The sequence below is a fragment of the Lissotriton helveticus genome, chromosome 10 (genome assembly GCF_964261635.1).
Source record: "Lissotriton helveticus chromosome 10, aLisHel1.1, whole genome shotgun sequence".
Lineage (NCBI taxonomy): Eukaryota > Metazoa > Chordata > Amphibia > Caudata > Salamandridae > Lissotriton > Lissotriton helveticus.
In genome coordinates, this window is record NC_136071.1 from 219,286,048 (window position 1) to 219,302,700 (window position 16,653).

A 16,653-nucleotide genomic window follows, 5' to 3' on the forward strand; every position below is an offset into this window, starting at 1 on the left:
GCACCAGAAGTGATTTGTGCCCACGCCGTGTAGATGTTCTAGCAAGGAAATATCACAGGGCTGTGACCGTGGTCTAGGGAAGTTGAACAAACTTCCCTCCATAGCAAATGTTCCCGCCTCCGGACATAGTAATAAAAGGCTGCTGTAGTTCCTCACACCTGGCGCCTCGTGCCATCAACAAGGTGTACCTTTATGTTTGTCAGCACAGTGCCAATAGGTGAGGCCTGGTAACCATGGTACCCATGCACTGCAACACTTTAACCGCACACCTAACCAGTCTTGGAATCATTAATCACACGGGAGACATCCGTGGACATAAAACTATACAGGTGCGAGGGTACCTGGACCTGTGGGCAGTGGGTAGGGAAGTGGTGTCAGCACTGAAAACCTCACCTGGAGCCTCGCACATCTTCCTGGGAGGCAGCCAGTACAAGAGGTCTCAACCGGAGTACTGTGTGCCATTCTGAAGGCCTTATGTGAGGTATAGTACCCAGGATAGACAGTCACACCTGAGCATTGTGCTAATTATGTAGCCCTCACCAAGAGAAGTGCTCTGCATGAAGTAGTAACACCATGAAGTTTGCATACAGTCCCACAGGTCTCACCTGGAGTGTTGTGCACAATACAGAGAGCCACTGACCGATTGTGTCCAGTACTGCTGGGTTTATCCGGAGTACCACGCTAGAAAAGGCAGAGTGCTGGAGTACGGCACCTCGTAGACATTTACATTTTAAAATAAGGTTTGATTAGATATTATGAAGTGCTTTGCTGTTTTAGAAATTGAAAGCATTATTGTATGTGTTGGACTTGGCCCGCAGGGCTGGTTCACCCCTGAACTTTTTGCTTTATTTGTGACCATGTGTCAGTGATTTTTTGGGTCTCTGCGCACTTTTCCCTGGGTCCCAGAGTGAAAGTGCGTGCGTGCAGCATGGCTGGCCTGCCCTCCGATAGGAATGCATAGGGAATGTGTGTGTCCCTGGTAGTTCCTGATGCGTGGGGAGTGCAGGCTCGAGTTTAGTATGTGTAAACTCGTGAGAGTGAATGCTGCGAGATGGTGTCTGCGGCATGTATGTGTCTAGAAGGGAAGTGCTACTTCTGGACATTGAGATATGTGTGCAGTGAGGGTGCTGGAGCGTGATTGGCTGGAGCTGGCTGGCATGCCAGGCTCCAGGAAGTCTGGATGGGTCTGCCCGGTGGTGAGTGTGAGATTAGCATGAGTGATGTGTGGGAGGAGTGTACCTGTGTCCTGGATGGGCTGGGTTTTCCCCACACAATGCTGGCTCCGCCCCCCTGTGGTGTGTCTAACGACCCTAGCCTCCCCAGTGAAAGAAATGGGTGGTTGGGCCATCAAGAGTGCTCCAAAGCCAGCTGTAACTGGTTTTCCCCCCACCCTGCACCTTGAAACAAAGGATTTGTTAGTATAAGAAGGGGCTGTGTCCCCTTGGAAAATGTTCTGCTTTTGGATCGTGCCAGAGGGGGCTGTTGCTGCTGCTGGGGCCAGGAGGACCGCCACTTGGGGTGTCTCCCTGCCTGGAGACCCAGTGTGCTGGCTCTGGCCCAGCCTTGCCCCCCCTGCCTGCCTCCAGCCCTTGCTGGAGCCTTGTCCTGTCCTCCAGTGCTGGGGAGCACTGAGGATTCCTTGCCTGCAGCCTGAGAGCGCTGCTCTCTGCCCTTCAGCGCTGGGGAGCGCTGAAATCCCCTGCCTAGCGCTTGAAAGTGCTTTATTTTGGCCCTAGCGCTGTGAGCGCTGTATTTTGTCCTGGAGGCGCTTGGGAGCGCCTGCCCTTCGTTGCTAGCACTGCTAGCGCTTGGTGTGCACAGCCGGTACCCACCCGGCATCTGATCGCCCCGTGTGGCGATTTGGCGGCACGGGTGCCACCCCGCTCATTGCCGCTTTGTTTTGCCCGTTTTTGTGATTTGATCCACGAGGGAGCCCACTCCTCGGATCATGGGAGCCCGCCTGCCTGCCTAAGAAGCGAGCCGCCGCGCTGCCCGCGGCGACCAGGAAGTGGTTGGGGGTCCGACCAATCACAGCGCGGCCCAGGGGAGGCCGACCGGAAGTCCCGCCTCCGCAGCCGAGCCGGGAAGGGAGAAGCTGCCGGCCGGGTCCCCGAGGCTCCCCGAGTGGAGAGGAGAGCCCCGGGACGAGAGAAAAGGAGCCCCGCCGCCCAGGAAGAGTCCTGGATCTGCCAACAGCCGGTGAGTGAAAGCCGGCTAGGGGAGAGGTGCGAGGTCGCGCACCTTCCCCCCCCCTTGCCTCTACTCGAGCGGCCCCACTTGACAGCGGGCCGCTCCACCAGGGCTCACCTTTGCTTCGCGAGTCCCCCAGAGGGGGGGACTCCCCCTAGAAGCGCCCCCCGTGTTCGAGGGTCCCCCGTGAGGGGCCCCGCCGGCCACCTCAGTGTGGAGGAGCCCAGAGAGGCCCCTGGGGACCATTTGTTCGATTGAGCCCCGAGAAGCTCTCCAGTTGTGCCTGGGTCTCCCGTGAGGGACCCCCCCCTGCCCAGGGAGGCAGAGTCCGTTGTCTGCGAGCCCAGAGAGGCTCTGAGGGTGCCATTCCCTCCTTCTGGAGCCCAGTGAGGCTCCAGCCCTTTTGCTTTACGAGCCCTGAGAGAGGCTCGAGCGCCCCCCCTTGTTTGAGAGCCAGAGAGGCTCTGGGGCCCAGTGGTTCTGGAAGGAAGAACCTGAGAGAGGCTCAGGGCGCCATTTCTTGTCCAGGAGCCAAGAGAGGCCCCGCAGTGCCACAGTGGTGGTTCTTGAGCCAGAGAGGCTCCAACGTTGCCCAAACTTTCCCTGCACCAGTTGCCCAGCACTTTGTGGGCAACTGCCACGTTTAGGCCCTGACATTGGGACACGGGGACAGTCACAGGTGGTGACTTCTGAGTTTTGGGCAACTGTGTTTATTGCTACACCTCTGAATGTATTGTGATGCATCATGTGTTTTCCCTTCATACATCTCTGAATGAATGTTATGCATTGCATCATGTGTTCTGTTCTTACACCCCTACAGGTATTGTGATATGTAGGTGGTTGTTTTCTCCCTAGTACAGGTGGTGCTAGTGAGGTCCTGTTACCAGTGATTACTGGTTGTGTGCGCTATTTTTATATTGTGTGCTACAGTGATTTTTATTTCTACAAAGTTCTAAAAGTGCTGATACCCCTGACAGTGGTCCAAGTGGCCCTGTCCTGTGCAATATCCCTTGTAAATTCCGCCCGTGCCTGTTGGCACAGTGTAACAAAATGTGTGTTTTATCTAAATGTGTTGTGGTGTAATACAAAGGCTATTTTTTATATAACCTTGTGTGGAGTTTCCTTTGTGGTGGGTCCTGGGTGTTGTTGCTGGGGTGCATGCGCAAATACTTAACATACATCGCCTCCAAGTTTAGCCTTGCTGCTCGCGCCACGTTACCTAGAGGGTGAGCGGGGGTTATCTTGGCGTGTAACTCCCTTGCCCTGACTTGGGAGTGGTGGTCTCTGACTGACTTTGGCGAAAGCCCTGGCCAGCCAGGGATCCCATTTCCAACAGTATGTTTATTTGTTAAATCGAAAATAAACATTTTAAAATTAAAATAATTTGCAGTATTCAGACATATCTGATGCTGACTTTATTTTACACCCATCTCCACTCACTAATTGCCAACACCAGCTGAGCACACAACCTTCTGACACTTCACATTCTAAAGCATTATCCTCTCATACACTTTAACACAGGGCAGTTGAATTTAACATGTTTCATTTAATTTGAAACCAGCATCTGCAATGAAATAGGTCTCGCATTTACGCGAGTTTGAGCTATTGCCATTGTAAATAACAATGCCTTTTACTTATATCCGGGTTTGTAAAAACATAAATAAGACAGTCATTTACAATGCCAATAGCAAAACACCCCAAACACACTCTTTTTAAAAAAACTTTAATAAGCGCGGCACCGTCTTCATTAACACTGCGCTATGCAAGGCAAAAGGTGTTGCTTTTGGTATTGTAAATAACAATGCCTTTTAATTTTTTCAAAGGCATTACCATTTACAATGTCAATAGCTCAAAATAATGTCATTGCGAGACCTATTGCATTGTAAATGCTTGTTCTTTTTTCTTTTCCTCCTACCCTGTACTGCCATACCCCCTCCTCTCCACTCAGATAAAAGGACACTGGCAGTGGCGTTTTGCCCCCCCTCCCTCCCCGAGTCCACCTAGCTGAAAGGAGCAACTACCTTGATTGTCCCCTTAACCAGTTCAGTCCTGTTGCACTGAGCGCAACTTTTCCACCATTCGAAAATGCTGTACAGGCTGTCTTTGTCCGCAGTAATACAAACCTTCTGCTCAACAAAAAATCTGTACTCAAGGAAATAAACACCTGGGTGGAGGCCCTCTCTCAGTAATGCTTCTTAAAGCTCTTTTTCTGTTGATTACATAAGGTATGCGACAGCTGAGCAGTTACGCCAGGCCTAAAAAAGCAATAAGGCTTGGTTTAATACAGCGAATCCGTTTGTTCCAGCACTTTCCACAATTCCTCCTCACTCTACGTTAAATTAGCAATCGTGTAGAGTCAATTGAATCATCTTTGTATTGCTGGCTGCTTGGATACTGCATGACCTGCAGGGGTCGCCCTCCCCTGTATCCCACAAGTGAACGGTGGGAATGCTAGCCGACTTTAAAGGTCAATGCTGCTTCTATACTGTTTAGGGCTGCACATGGCTCGCGGAGGAGGTCCGCGTGGTCTTGCAGCGATGGGAAATCTGTCAACTTTGACTTCTAAATCCTGCTGCGTGTCCTCAGAGGATCAGAAGCGAAAATGGTTGAGTTTATGTGATGTTAACCCTTGTTGACCTTAGACCAGCTGGGCTGCTTCCTTAAACGTCCTGTGTCAGATCTATGACATCCAAAAGGCACCCTAAATGGTAAATATAAATGGGAAAGAATCAGCCAAACCCGACTACACGTTGCAGTTTTCCTCTGTTGAAAAAGCACAACTTCTGATTTTTCAGTCACAGCTTTTAAGGTGTTTGGTATTTTGACGCAAACTAAGCAAAGGATTAAACCACTAAAGCTGGTAAAATAGCTCAGTGGTTCTATGCACACACTGCAGAGATGCAAGGCACCTGTGGGTTACACCATGGAGGTCAAATGAGTTGTCTTGGCCTAACATCCTTCTCAGGACGAGAAAATACGTACCATTTAGTAAATGCTATTATTAAAGAGTTTATCCGAATGTTTACATGTTTAGGAAAGATACTTGTATTATGGTGAGTGAGTCTGTAAGGCTAACACCGTCACCCACCTGGTCTTAGAAAAAAGTGTTCACACGAAGGTGAAGCTAGGAAAACAAGCATTTGCAATGCAATAGGTCTCGCATTAGGAAAGTTTGAGCTATTGGTATTGTAAATGACACATTTTTTATTTATGTTTTGTTTTTGAAAATAGCGAAATTAATAGCTTTGTCATTTACAATGCCAATAGTTATAACTTTCCCAAATGTGACACCTATAGCATTTGTAATGCAATATGTGTTGTATTTACGTGACTTTCACGTCTTGAAAGTGTATAGAACAATTAGTTGTTTTTTATTGATTATTGTAATAAATTGTTGAAATACATTTGGGACCATTTTGAATATAATCATTTTCCCACCTTTTTTAACTTTTAATTTATGTTTTGGTGATATGGTGTGTTTACAGTGGTGTGGAGGAAATCGATTTGTTACAGTCCACCAAGGGGGATATTCGTTTTGTTGACTTTGGTCTATTTTGGTGATCTACCTCTTTGGTATAAATGGCCCCTCTGTCTTTTGAGGTCTCTTAAGCACACCAGACTGACAAGTTGTTCCTTGTTTTGGCAGCTATCATTCATCAAAAACTGCAAACCTACACATAATGATATACAGTCTGTGCAAGGCCGGAATGGCCATGTATTCCATTAGGTATTATTGTCCCTGAGGGTTGGTTGGAGCCATTGGAGTCCAGTTTTGCAAGGTTGACAGCCTCTGCCGGTGCGTCCAGCTCTTTGGGGTATATGACAGCAGGCAAAGCCGTCTGGGAAAGAGAAAGCGAGAGACTGTAAAGAAAGAGACAGGCATGAAGGAGACAGGGAGGAAGCAGGGGTTCTTTTGAACATCTTTGAAAGGACCACTTTTGGTACCCAGTCCGCCCTGGGCAGCTGTTTCAACAGTACAGAAACAAGAGCCTGACTTGAAATAACTAATGCGTGAGCGGTGCGTGATGTCGAGTAGCTGGATGCCTCTGATGCCTCTGACTGTGGATAACCTTCGAATGTACACGTTGAGGGTGCGTCTTAGAGCATAGGGCTATGTTAAAATGTAGAAAATGTTATCTCTCGGAGCCTCATTATTCAATTAACCGTTTATTGTTAAAAGAAGTCCCACCCTTTTACTGTTGTGCAACCAAACTATTGTGTATCGACTATGTCAGTACGTTACTCTTTTAAGCAAAAGTATACATTTTAACAATCTTCTTTGTCTAATAATAGTAACAACAACATTACACGCAGTGATAACGAATTCAGCAATGCTAATCCGCATTGTGAGTTTGGTAGAGAAGGGCTCAACCCATTATTTCTCTGGTTTGAAATGATAAATTGGGCTCTGCTGGGGCGGAATTCCATAAGTTACAGTTCGACGTCTCGCACAGTGGCACTGTCCTCCCACCCGCACCACGCACGAGGAAGCAGGAACGAGAGATCCGTGTAAACACCATCCGTTTTTCCGAGAAGTGAATGCGCTCCGTTCCCACACAAAAGCGCGCCCAAAACAAATACGCGAGAGATAAATCAAGCCAAGATTGCAACAATTGTACGCACACACATACACTTGGCTGCCAACAGCCACCACTGCTGGAATCCACTTGTGTCTTCGGTTCACGTAAATGGCAAATCAGGACGAAATAAGTCTGTGATTATTCAAGATTTATGAGCGCGAGAGATGCGTTTTTAGCTATTATCACTTTTAAAGGGAAAATGCCTTTAGAATAGGAGATTATTTTGAGTTTCTGCCACGGATCTAGTCTGAAGGTAAAAATGTGGCAGTTTCGCAGTGGGCATCCGGTAAGGTTGTCACAGTCAAAAACGACATATAAACACTTCTAGTAGCAAGCCTGTAACACCGAGAAAGCTTTAGACACAAGACATGCGATCAGCTACTACTTCAAAACATTGACAAGCATGACATGGCACTGTGACTGTGTGCAACCTATAAACAAGTCAGGTCCCGGGCCATGCTGTGATTGGCTGACGTCACGGGGTGTCCCGGGCCGGCAGCCAATCACAGCGCGGCCCGGGAAATGACGTCACTGGGGTGTCCCTGGCCTGCAGCCGATTACAGCGCGGCCCGGGACACACGGCAACAAGGGGCGGGAATACACTCATGGCGGACCGCGACGCAGCGGGCGGAAGTCAGGCACTTTTGCCTGAGACGGGGGCGGGGCCTGCAATCCGGCAGGAAGTCCCGCCCGCCGCCGCCGCCGCCGAGGAAGAAGTGGAGCCGGCCGACTCATGGCCTCTCCGCAGCCCGGGGCTCCCAGGTGCTGGAGGGAGCCCCGGAAGTGAAGTCCTGCCCCCTGGTACCAGCGCTGCCGTAGATGACACACTGAACACGCAGAAAGAGCCCGGTAAGTGGTGGGGGGTGGGGGGACGCGCGTGTGTCTGTGCGTGTGTCTGTGCGCGTGGGTTTGCGTGTGTGTATGCAGTGTGTGTGTGCCTGTGGATGGCTGTGTATGTGCGCATGCGTGAGTGTACAGTGTTTGCGCAAGGGAATGTGGACAGGAGAGGGGCACGGCGCCGTGCGTGCTCACGAGGTGAAAACTGAGCTACTCTGCGCTCGTGCACCCTTTCCTGTCCACATTCCCAATAACGGGCAGCATTAGTTGTCGATGCAGACTCTGCTATCAATGCTTCGCATTGAAGCAGGTCGTGCTTCGACCTAAAAAAGCAGCTTTTTTAAAATTCGGGTGTTGCCACCATCATCATCATATCGTTTGTCTGGTAGACGTTTACGAATAGTGCCAGACTCGAGGTACCCACATCGACCCCAAAACAATCTCTGCTGGGTAATGAATGTTAATGTTTTGACCTGAGGTAAAATATAACATCCCTTGCTCACTTTGCCACTGGATTCATTCAAGCCTGGCTGAAGACCGCTGTTATGCCAGAAACCGGTCCTAGGAAGCTTGAATCCGGTCCAGGGAAGGCATGGCTTGGCAGTTCAGGCTGGACTGTTCCCATGAGGCACAGGGTCAGACTGATTTGCATATGGCCATGTCTGAACTGGGTGGCATAGTGGGCTAAATAACGGTGATGGATTAAACCCAGATCTGTTGACTGGGTGTGAGTGTTTGATTGGTTCAGATGCTCCGTCCATCACCACCTCCTTTTGTACCGCTTTGTTCGCCATAAGTTGGCAGGGTATGCTCAGACATGAGTCCCTTTGCTCACTTTGCCATTGGATTCAAGCAAGCCTGGCTAAAGACGGCTGTAATGCCAGAAACCAGTCCTAGGAAGCTTGAATCCAGTCCAGGGAAGGCAAGGCTTGGCAGTTCGGGCTGGACTCTTCCCATGAGGCACAGGGTCAGACTGATTTGCATATGGCCATGTCTGAACTGGGTGGCATAGTGGGCTAAATAACGGTGATGGATTAAACCCAGATCTGTTGACTGGGTGTGAGTGTTTGATTGGTTCAGATGCTCTGTCCATCACCACCTCCTTTTGTACCACCTTCCTAGATAAGGCAAAAGGAAGGATAATACAAATGTTACACAAGCCATCCGTTCTGACTGAAGGCTTTGAGAACGTAGGTGTGACTATTGCAGATTAGATTTTTTTGAAGGAGTGGTAGAACAGTTTTGTAAACCTTGCAAGACAACAGTGCAGAAGTGGATGCCTGCTTGTGCCCTGGGGGCATGAGGTAGTGCACACTTCGGGGAAATGAACAACAGGCCAGTCGGAGGTCCTCCACAGAGATCCTAGCAGCGCGCTCTGCCCACAGCACTCGTGCAGCACTCCACACTTAAATGTAGGTTGTTGACCTTGTTGGCATGAGGTGCTTAGCTGAATGGAATCAAACTAGATCCCACAGGAACAGGGAGGGTTAAGTCATCCCTTAGCTGGAGACAACTGGGGACACAAGCAGAACACAGGCAGCAGGCAGACACAAAGATGTGATTTGTGTGGTGTCAGTCTCTCCAGCAGTCTAGCAGGCAGGCCAGCACTACAAGCAAACACCCCCAATTGTGGTCCCTCCTGGCAGCACTGCTTTCCCTGGCAATGTGAAGCATGTAGAGCCAGCTGCGTCTGGTTACAAGACCCACGCAATGTCAAAAGCATGGGGTCAGAGCCATTGTACTTATACTCCAAAATCCCTTTGCTCAAGGGGAACTTCAAAGAAAACTTTAGAAGTGTGCAACAACCCCTTTCGACCCAGCCCTGGCTCTAGACATCAGTAGGGGGTAAACAGTCCCTTTGTTTGCGGGTAGGACACAGCCTATACAAATTTAAGTGCGACCTCCTCCCTCTCTCAATGCCAGGGTGGGGGCCAGTTTTGGGCCACTGGGGGCCGTTTTTGTTACTGGAGCCGGCAATATCGGCCCTTGCATCAAAATTGGCAAAAACTGGCACAAATTGACAGCTCTGCCGCACCTCCCTCTCCCCCCTCCTGGGGGTCGGCCGAGCAGTTTGCCAGGGCTGGTTTTGCTTCCCAGTCCGGCCCTGCTATCAGTATGCAGATGAATGCAGATGCACCCCTGTTACACCCAACCCTCCCTGTCTGCTGGCTGTCTGAAAAGTATGAACAAAGCCTAGCTGTCACTCTACTCTAGATGTGGATTGGAGTCAGGCTGCAAAGCACAAAGAGTCAAAAGCACACAAAAATGCCCACTTTCTAAAAGTGGCATTTCTACAATATCAATGAAAAGTTCACCTTCACCAATAAGCAGAATTTATCATCGCTATTCAAAACATACCAAACATGGCAACACTATTTCTTTCAGAAAAGAAATTACCACTTAAAAACATATAAGGGAATTCCCAATGCAACCTATGAGAGGAGCAGCACTCACTGTAGTGAAAAATGAAATAGAGTGTTTGTCACTACCAGGACATACCACTCAATAAAGGCACATGTCCTACCTTCTACCTACACAGCACCCCGTCCAAAGGGCTACTTAGGACCTACCTTAAGGGTGACTTATATGTAGTAAAAGGGGAGTTTCAGGCTTGGCAAGTAACTTTAAATGCCAAGTCAATGTGGCAGTAAACAGTGCAAGCAGGCCCTGCAGTGGCAGGCCTGAGACAGGTTTGAAAGGCTACTTCTGCAGGTGTTGCAAGCAGCACTGCAGGCCCACTAGAAGGATTTAGTTTGCTGGCCCTGGGTATATGGGATACCACTGTACAAGGGACTTATAGGGAAATTAAATATGCCAAACCGGTGTAAACCATATATACCATGTTTAAAGGAGAGAACACATGCACTTTAGAACTTATTAGCAATGGTAAAGTGCCCAGAGTCCTAAAGCCAACAAAAAGAGGGTCAGAAAAATAGGAGGAGGAAGGCAACATGTTTGGGGATAACCCTGCAAAAAGGATCAGGGCCAACCCAGTCTCCAAACTTAGGGCCCGATGTAGGTCGGTCGGTAACGGCCGAAAATCGGTATTTTCGGCCGTTACCGATCGGTATCGAGCCCTCGGGATGTAGCAGACCGAAAACCGCCCAATTCGGTGAAAATACCGAATCGGAAAGGTTACCGAATCGGTAGAATACCGATTCGGAAATTACACAGAATCGGGAAATATACCGATTCGGTAACAAACCGAATCGGTAAAAAGTTGGGAATCGGAAAAATCACCGATTCGGTAGAATACCGATTCGGACAAACACAGATTCGGAAACAAAAACCGAATCGGTAAACTCATCGAATCGGTAAAATTACCGATTCGGTATAAAACCGATTCTGTGTGAAAAACTGATGATTGAGATGTAGGAAAGCTCTGAAATACCGAATTAGCATCAAAATCGGTATTTAAGATTCGGTATTTACCATAGATTGGAATCAGGTGGTAACTAGGTGCAACCTATAAAAAAGGACCCAAAATGCATTTCTTCTTGCACCATGGCGGCATTTTATGTCATAGCAAGACGGCTACGGCTACAGCAGGATGGAGAGAGGGAATGGCTGAGACAGGAGCAGGTGTATAGAGTGCGGGTCACCCTGTTCATGCAGTCAGATGCAGAGATCCTACAGAGGTACATGCTGGACCCAGAGACCATCTTAGAGCTCATTAGGGACCTCCAACCCCTGTTGCAGCACCCCACCCCAAGGGCACACGCAATCCCAGTGCACGTGCAGGTGCTATGCAGCCTACACCTGCTTGCGTCTGGCAGCTATCAAAGTGCAGTAGCTGCGGTAGGAGGGGTGACCCAGAGCAGCCTGTCAAGGTTCTTCCACAAGTTCCTTGACGCCATGATACAAAGGATGGACCAATACATTTCCTTCCCTGCAACCCATGCAGAACTGGTACAGACAAAAGCAGACTTCTACCACATGGCAGGATTCCCCCACATCATTGGCTGCATAGATGGCACACACATTCCGCTTTGCCCCCCTGCTGACACGGAATACGTATACCGCAATCGGAAGTCACGGCACACCATAAATGTGCAGGTGATTTGTAATGCTAAGTGTGTCATCACTGACGTGGTAGCAAAATTTCCAGGGAGTACCCATGACTCCTACGTCTTTCAAAATAGCGGAAATTTATGCACGGCTGATGGCAGGGGAATTCGGTGAAGGATACCTCCTAGGTAAGACACAGTGTCAGACCCCCATAACCTAAATAGCAGTGTGAAGTACATGTATGCATGTGAGTAATGTTACCCCTTTTCCTTCTAGGCGACAGTGCATATGCCCTCCGCTCATTCATTCTCACCCCATACCTCAACCCCTCAACACCCAGCCAAAGGAGGTATAACCGTGCGCACAAAAGCACAAGGAATGTAGTAGAACGGACCTTCAGCGTCTGGAAAAGCAGGTTCAGATGCTTGCACAAGAGCGGAGGTGCAAGGCAATATACCCCCATCACCTGCTGCAAGATTATTGCAGTCTGTGCAATGTTGCACAATCTTGCAGTCAAGAAGGGCACAGAGGTAGAGTTGTCTGACTACGAGGACCCTGACGATGACATAGCTGTGCCACAATCACAACCTGCTGGAGTGTCTACACCAAGTGATGGCAGGGTCAGACGTGAGGAGATAACAGACAACTATTTCTGAGTGAGTACAGATGCACAGACACGTTATGTATGTGAAGAAATGTAAATTTTAATTGTGGTACAACGGTACAGCACTGATGTGCAACTAATGAAAAGAATAACAACAATATGTGGTCAGGAAATGGGCCGGGTTGACTCACCCACACTGTCAGTGTAATTTCTTGCTGCGCTTTGCAGACCCACTGGGAGGCGCCTCCCCCCCTTCTGCATGTCCGGCTGCCTCTGCGGAGCGCCTGGAGCTGCGGCGCGGCTCGGACACTGCGCTGGCAGGACTGCTGCGGCTGCTGCTGTCCCCAGCCTCGGCCACGTCCAGGGCAGGAAATACTTACTGTGTTTGAAATAATGAGTGTCTCCATGGCACTGGTGATGCGGGCCATGCCCCTGGTCACCTCCGCAGTGTTATTAGTGAGGCACTCCTCCATATTTGCCCCTCGGCGGCACAGCAGGGCTGTTGATGCGGCAAGCCGGTTGATTGCCCGGTTCTGAACTCGGGCATCCCTGCGCCTTATGTGCTCATGCTGGTCCAACTTGGCACACAGCTGTGTCATGGCAGTTGTCATTCTACCCATTCCTGTAGCCATTTCCCGGTTGCTTGCAACTAAATCTACTATTCCCTTTGTCAACTCCCCCATCTGCAGGTTATGTTGACGCAATTGCCGGTGACAAGCGAGGATGGACTTGGCCTGCATCCGCTGTATTCGGACCATGCTCCCCTCAAGCCCTTGGAAGACGCTGCCCTCCCGTGATGGAATAGCACTGCTGGAAGTGCGTGGACGCCGGCGTTCGGGGCTGGTGTGCTGGGTGGCCTGCTGTGCCACAGGTGTCACAGGTGTGGGTGCTGGTGTCTGACCCGCAGCTCCCTCCATGATGGACAATGGGGCCACAATACTCCTCCTGGCTGGAGCTGTGGCAGGTGCTGGCTGGGACCGTGTGGGTGAGTTCACTGGTGAGAACTGCAATGTTGGGGTTTGTGACAATTGGGGGAGTGGGGAAATAAGAGGGCATGTCCTGAGTCATCCTCACTTGCAATGGCACTGCTGTCCTCCACCTCCTGCGACTCATCCATGCTGCTTGGCCCTGCCACCGCACTGTCCGCTGTTGCTGGAGCTGACACTTGTGCAGCTGCTGCTCCACTACCTGATGGCGCCCCTAGGGATAAAGTAGCATTTGTCAACTGAGTGGAAATGTCTTCCTGTCACTACAATAAATGCATTGCACATGTCATTTTCATTACTCTGATTATTTTTTAAGGTGCAATGCAGTTTAATGTGCACTGTTAAATGTTCCTACATTAGCTGGCTACATTTCCCATCATGCATTGCACATTTACATTGCTAGCAGTACTGGACTGGGGTTTGGCTGTACATGGGGGCCAATGGGGAGGTGTCTGGTAGGGTGTGTCATGCTGTGCATGCTTCTTACCTTTTGATTTGGCTCTGGCTGAGCTGTCCATGTCCCCAACTCCAACCACGCTCTCCCTCTCGATTGTTGTGGACACCAGTTCCTCCAGTTCAGTGAGGGGGGGCGCGGGGTTCCTGCCGCCACCGGTCAGTCCTGCCTGCTTGGTGATCTCCGCCAATTTCCTCTTGGTGAGGCTCCGGATATCATAGAACCTCTTCCTGAGGTCATCCATGGTCCTGGGGGTCACACCAACTGCATTGACCCTCTCACTGATGGCACTCCACAGTTTCCTTCTTGTTGACTCAGGGACTGTGAAGGACTGCCTCCCATACAGCTGCCTGTGGACCCTCACCACCTCCTCCACCAATACTTGCAGCTCATTGCTGCTGAACTTGACCTTGCACTTTCTGTCAGCCTTCTGGCTCTCAGAGCTGCTTGCCATTTCCACTGTTTTCAAAGTACTCCCAAAACTCTCTCTGCTGCTCCCTCTCACTGCTCAGCTCTGTCTGCCTCTGCAGAAAGTTCTGATGAGTTGCACCTGCCTGGGTTGCCACTCCCTGCTAGGGAGGGGGAGGGTGCTTCCACCTCATTGGCTGCTTTCATTAGTTTCACTTCCTTGTTTGCCGATCACGTGTTTCCCGATTCGGTATTTACCGAATCGGTATTTACTGATTCGGGAAATACCGAATTGGGAAAATCCGATTCGGGAAATACCGAATCGGTTTTGACAATGCATTCCTATGGGCCTTTTGGCCCATACGGTTGTATTGCCATTACCGAATCAGTATCTACCGATTCGGTTTTTCCCGATTCGGTAATTGTCGAAACACGATACCGATTGTTACCGATTCGGTATTTTATCTCTACATATCATTTTCCGATTTCAGAATACCGATTCGGTAAAAATCGGTATTTTAAAATCGGTAAATGACTTTTACCTACATCGGGCCCTTAATTACTTTACTGGCATATTTCTCTAGCAGTGGTACACTTGGTCTGATGAACGTGGCTTTATCATTCTTAGATCTAACTATCTCCACAACTCTTTTTTAGTGATGACTCCATCCTGTGTACTGTCCCACACCACCACTATGCTGGCACCTTTCAGCAGTGGGTGGGGTAGGGGAGATTGTGGACTGTGCATCGATTTTGGGGAAGAGGTACCCTCAGGAGTCTACTTGTATTACTGAATTGCCACAGCTAATTGAATTGCCATTCTAGCCCAACTTTTCAGTCCTGTATTCAAGTTATTTCTGTTCAGATGAGGACATACTGGTCCATTTGATGCCACAATGAAAGGTGGAATTTGCTTTCTCCGGGTATGAATCATTTGGACCAAGTAAAAACGGTCCATTTGGAAGGCTTCAGTATTGCCGTGTAACATCACTGATCTCTGTCTAGGGATGTATGACGTTACAACGCATGCTATTACAACGCATGCCTTTACGACGCAAGTTTTACAACGCAAGTCGTTACAATGACTTGCGTTGGGGGGCGCTGGATAGTGAATAGTTTAATTTACTATTCCAACTCCAGTCCCCGTGGATAGTAGGGAAGGTGTTGGAAACTATTCCCTATCCTAGAGCGCCCCCCAGCGCAAGTCGTTGTAAAAGTTGCGTTGTAATGGTTGCGTCGTAAAGGTACTTCGTTGTAACAGTTGCATTGTAAAGGATGTTCCCCCTGTCTAGAGGTGTGTGTATGTTGCTTTGTGGCAGAAGACATCAACAGAAAGGACCAACTGATGCAAAGGTTTACAAATGTAGGGGCCAGGACAAGACATAAAATACACTAGGGTACTGCACTCCAAATCAGTTTCAGCAAAAAGAGAAGCATGAAACGTCAGTTGAAATTAAATGAGAACTTACCTTGCCGTAGTTTTGACCTTGTTGGACCCTCTCTGAAGCACCTGTGCATTGGAAAAGATGTATCCTCCTTGAGATCCAGCAAATGTCTCCTATCTTATATGCTAATATGCACTTGTTATTTTCATTGACTTGCACCAGCTTCTCACTACTCCATATCTCAGTGCATCTAAGCAGAAGCCTCATACCAGAGAGAGGAGGTGGTGATTAGACAGAGGTATTCAAGGCCCGAGACATTCATGACATCATTTTTACCCATACTGAATTTTTTCATTGCTCCCTGATAGCAACATGCATCATTGAGCTAGACTAGAACATACATCAGTAATCTCTGGCAGCATATGCTTTAGTGTTCCGGGCTGTGAATCATAGATCTAGAAATGCCGGATCCATGTCAGATTCTCATAGCCTTAACTATAAAAAAATTGCTTCATTAAGTTTTATTATATGCAAATATCTGATGGGGATATCCCAAAACATCTTGTAGGGTTACTGCTCTTCTGATCTACATTGGAAGTCCTTCTCCTAGGCAGCCCATTCATAAGTTGTCCTATTCCTCTGGTCTTAGGCAGTATATGCATCAATAGACCTAAGCAGTACATATAAAGGAATGTTTCTTGATTGTAGTTAGTTAGCATTAATGGGCCCATACATTAATAAGCTTTAATGACTCCACTCAGTAAGCATCACTATTTTGCTCTTGGGGAGCTGGGATTTTAATCTAGATTTTCTTACCAGTCTCTAGAATCCCAAACCCGGTCGATCGAACTTTTTCCCTGTTCTAGAAGTATAAAGGAAGATCTTGCATTGATAACTTTAAATCGCTTCCTTATAAATCCAAATGAACTCAAAGGACCACTGACTACCACTGGAATTTTCAAGATTTATTACAAAGCCAAAAATAGTTGAACATACAGACATCTCAATAAAAGGTTCATAAAGTAATCTGGCTCTAATATAAACATAATTCTACACAGGATCCTCAAACTACTCAGGATGAAAAGCAAAGTTAATTCAAGTAACATTAGGCAACCAAGAACAGTCCCAGCTTGAAGTTTGGACTGCATTTGCAAAAGGAGAGAGAAAACGATTAGTCTGTCCCTACACTATTCTAAGGTGA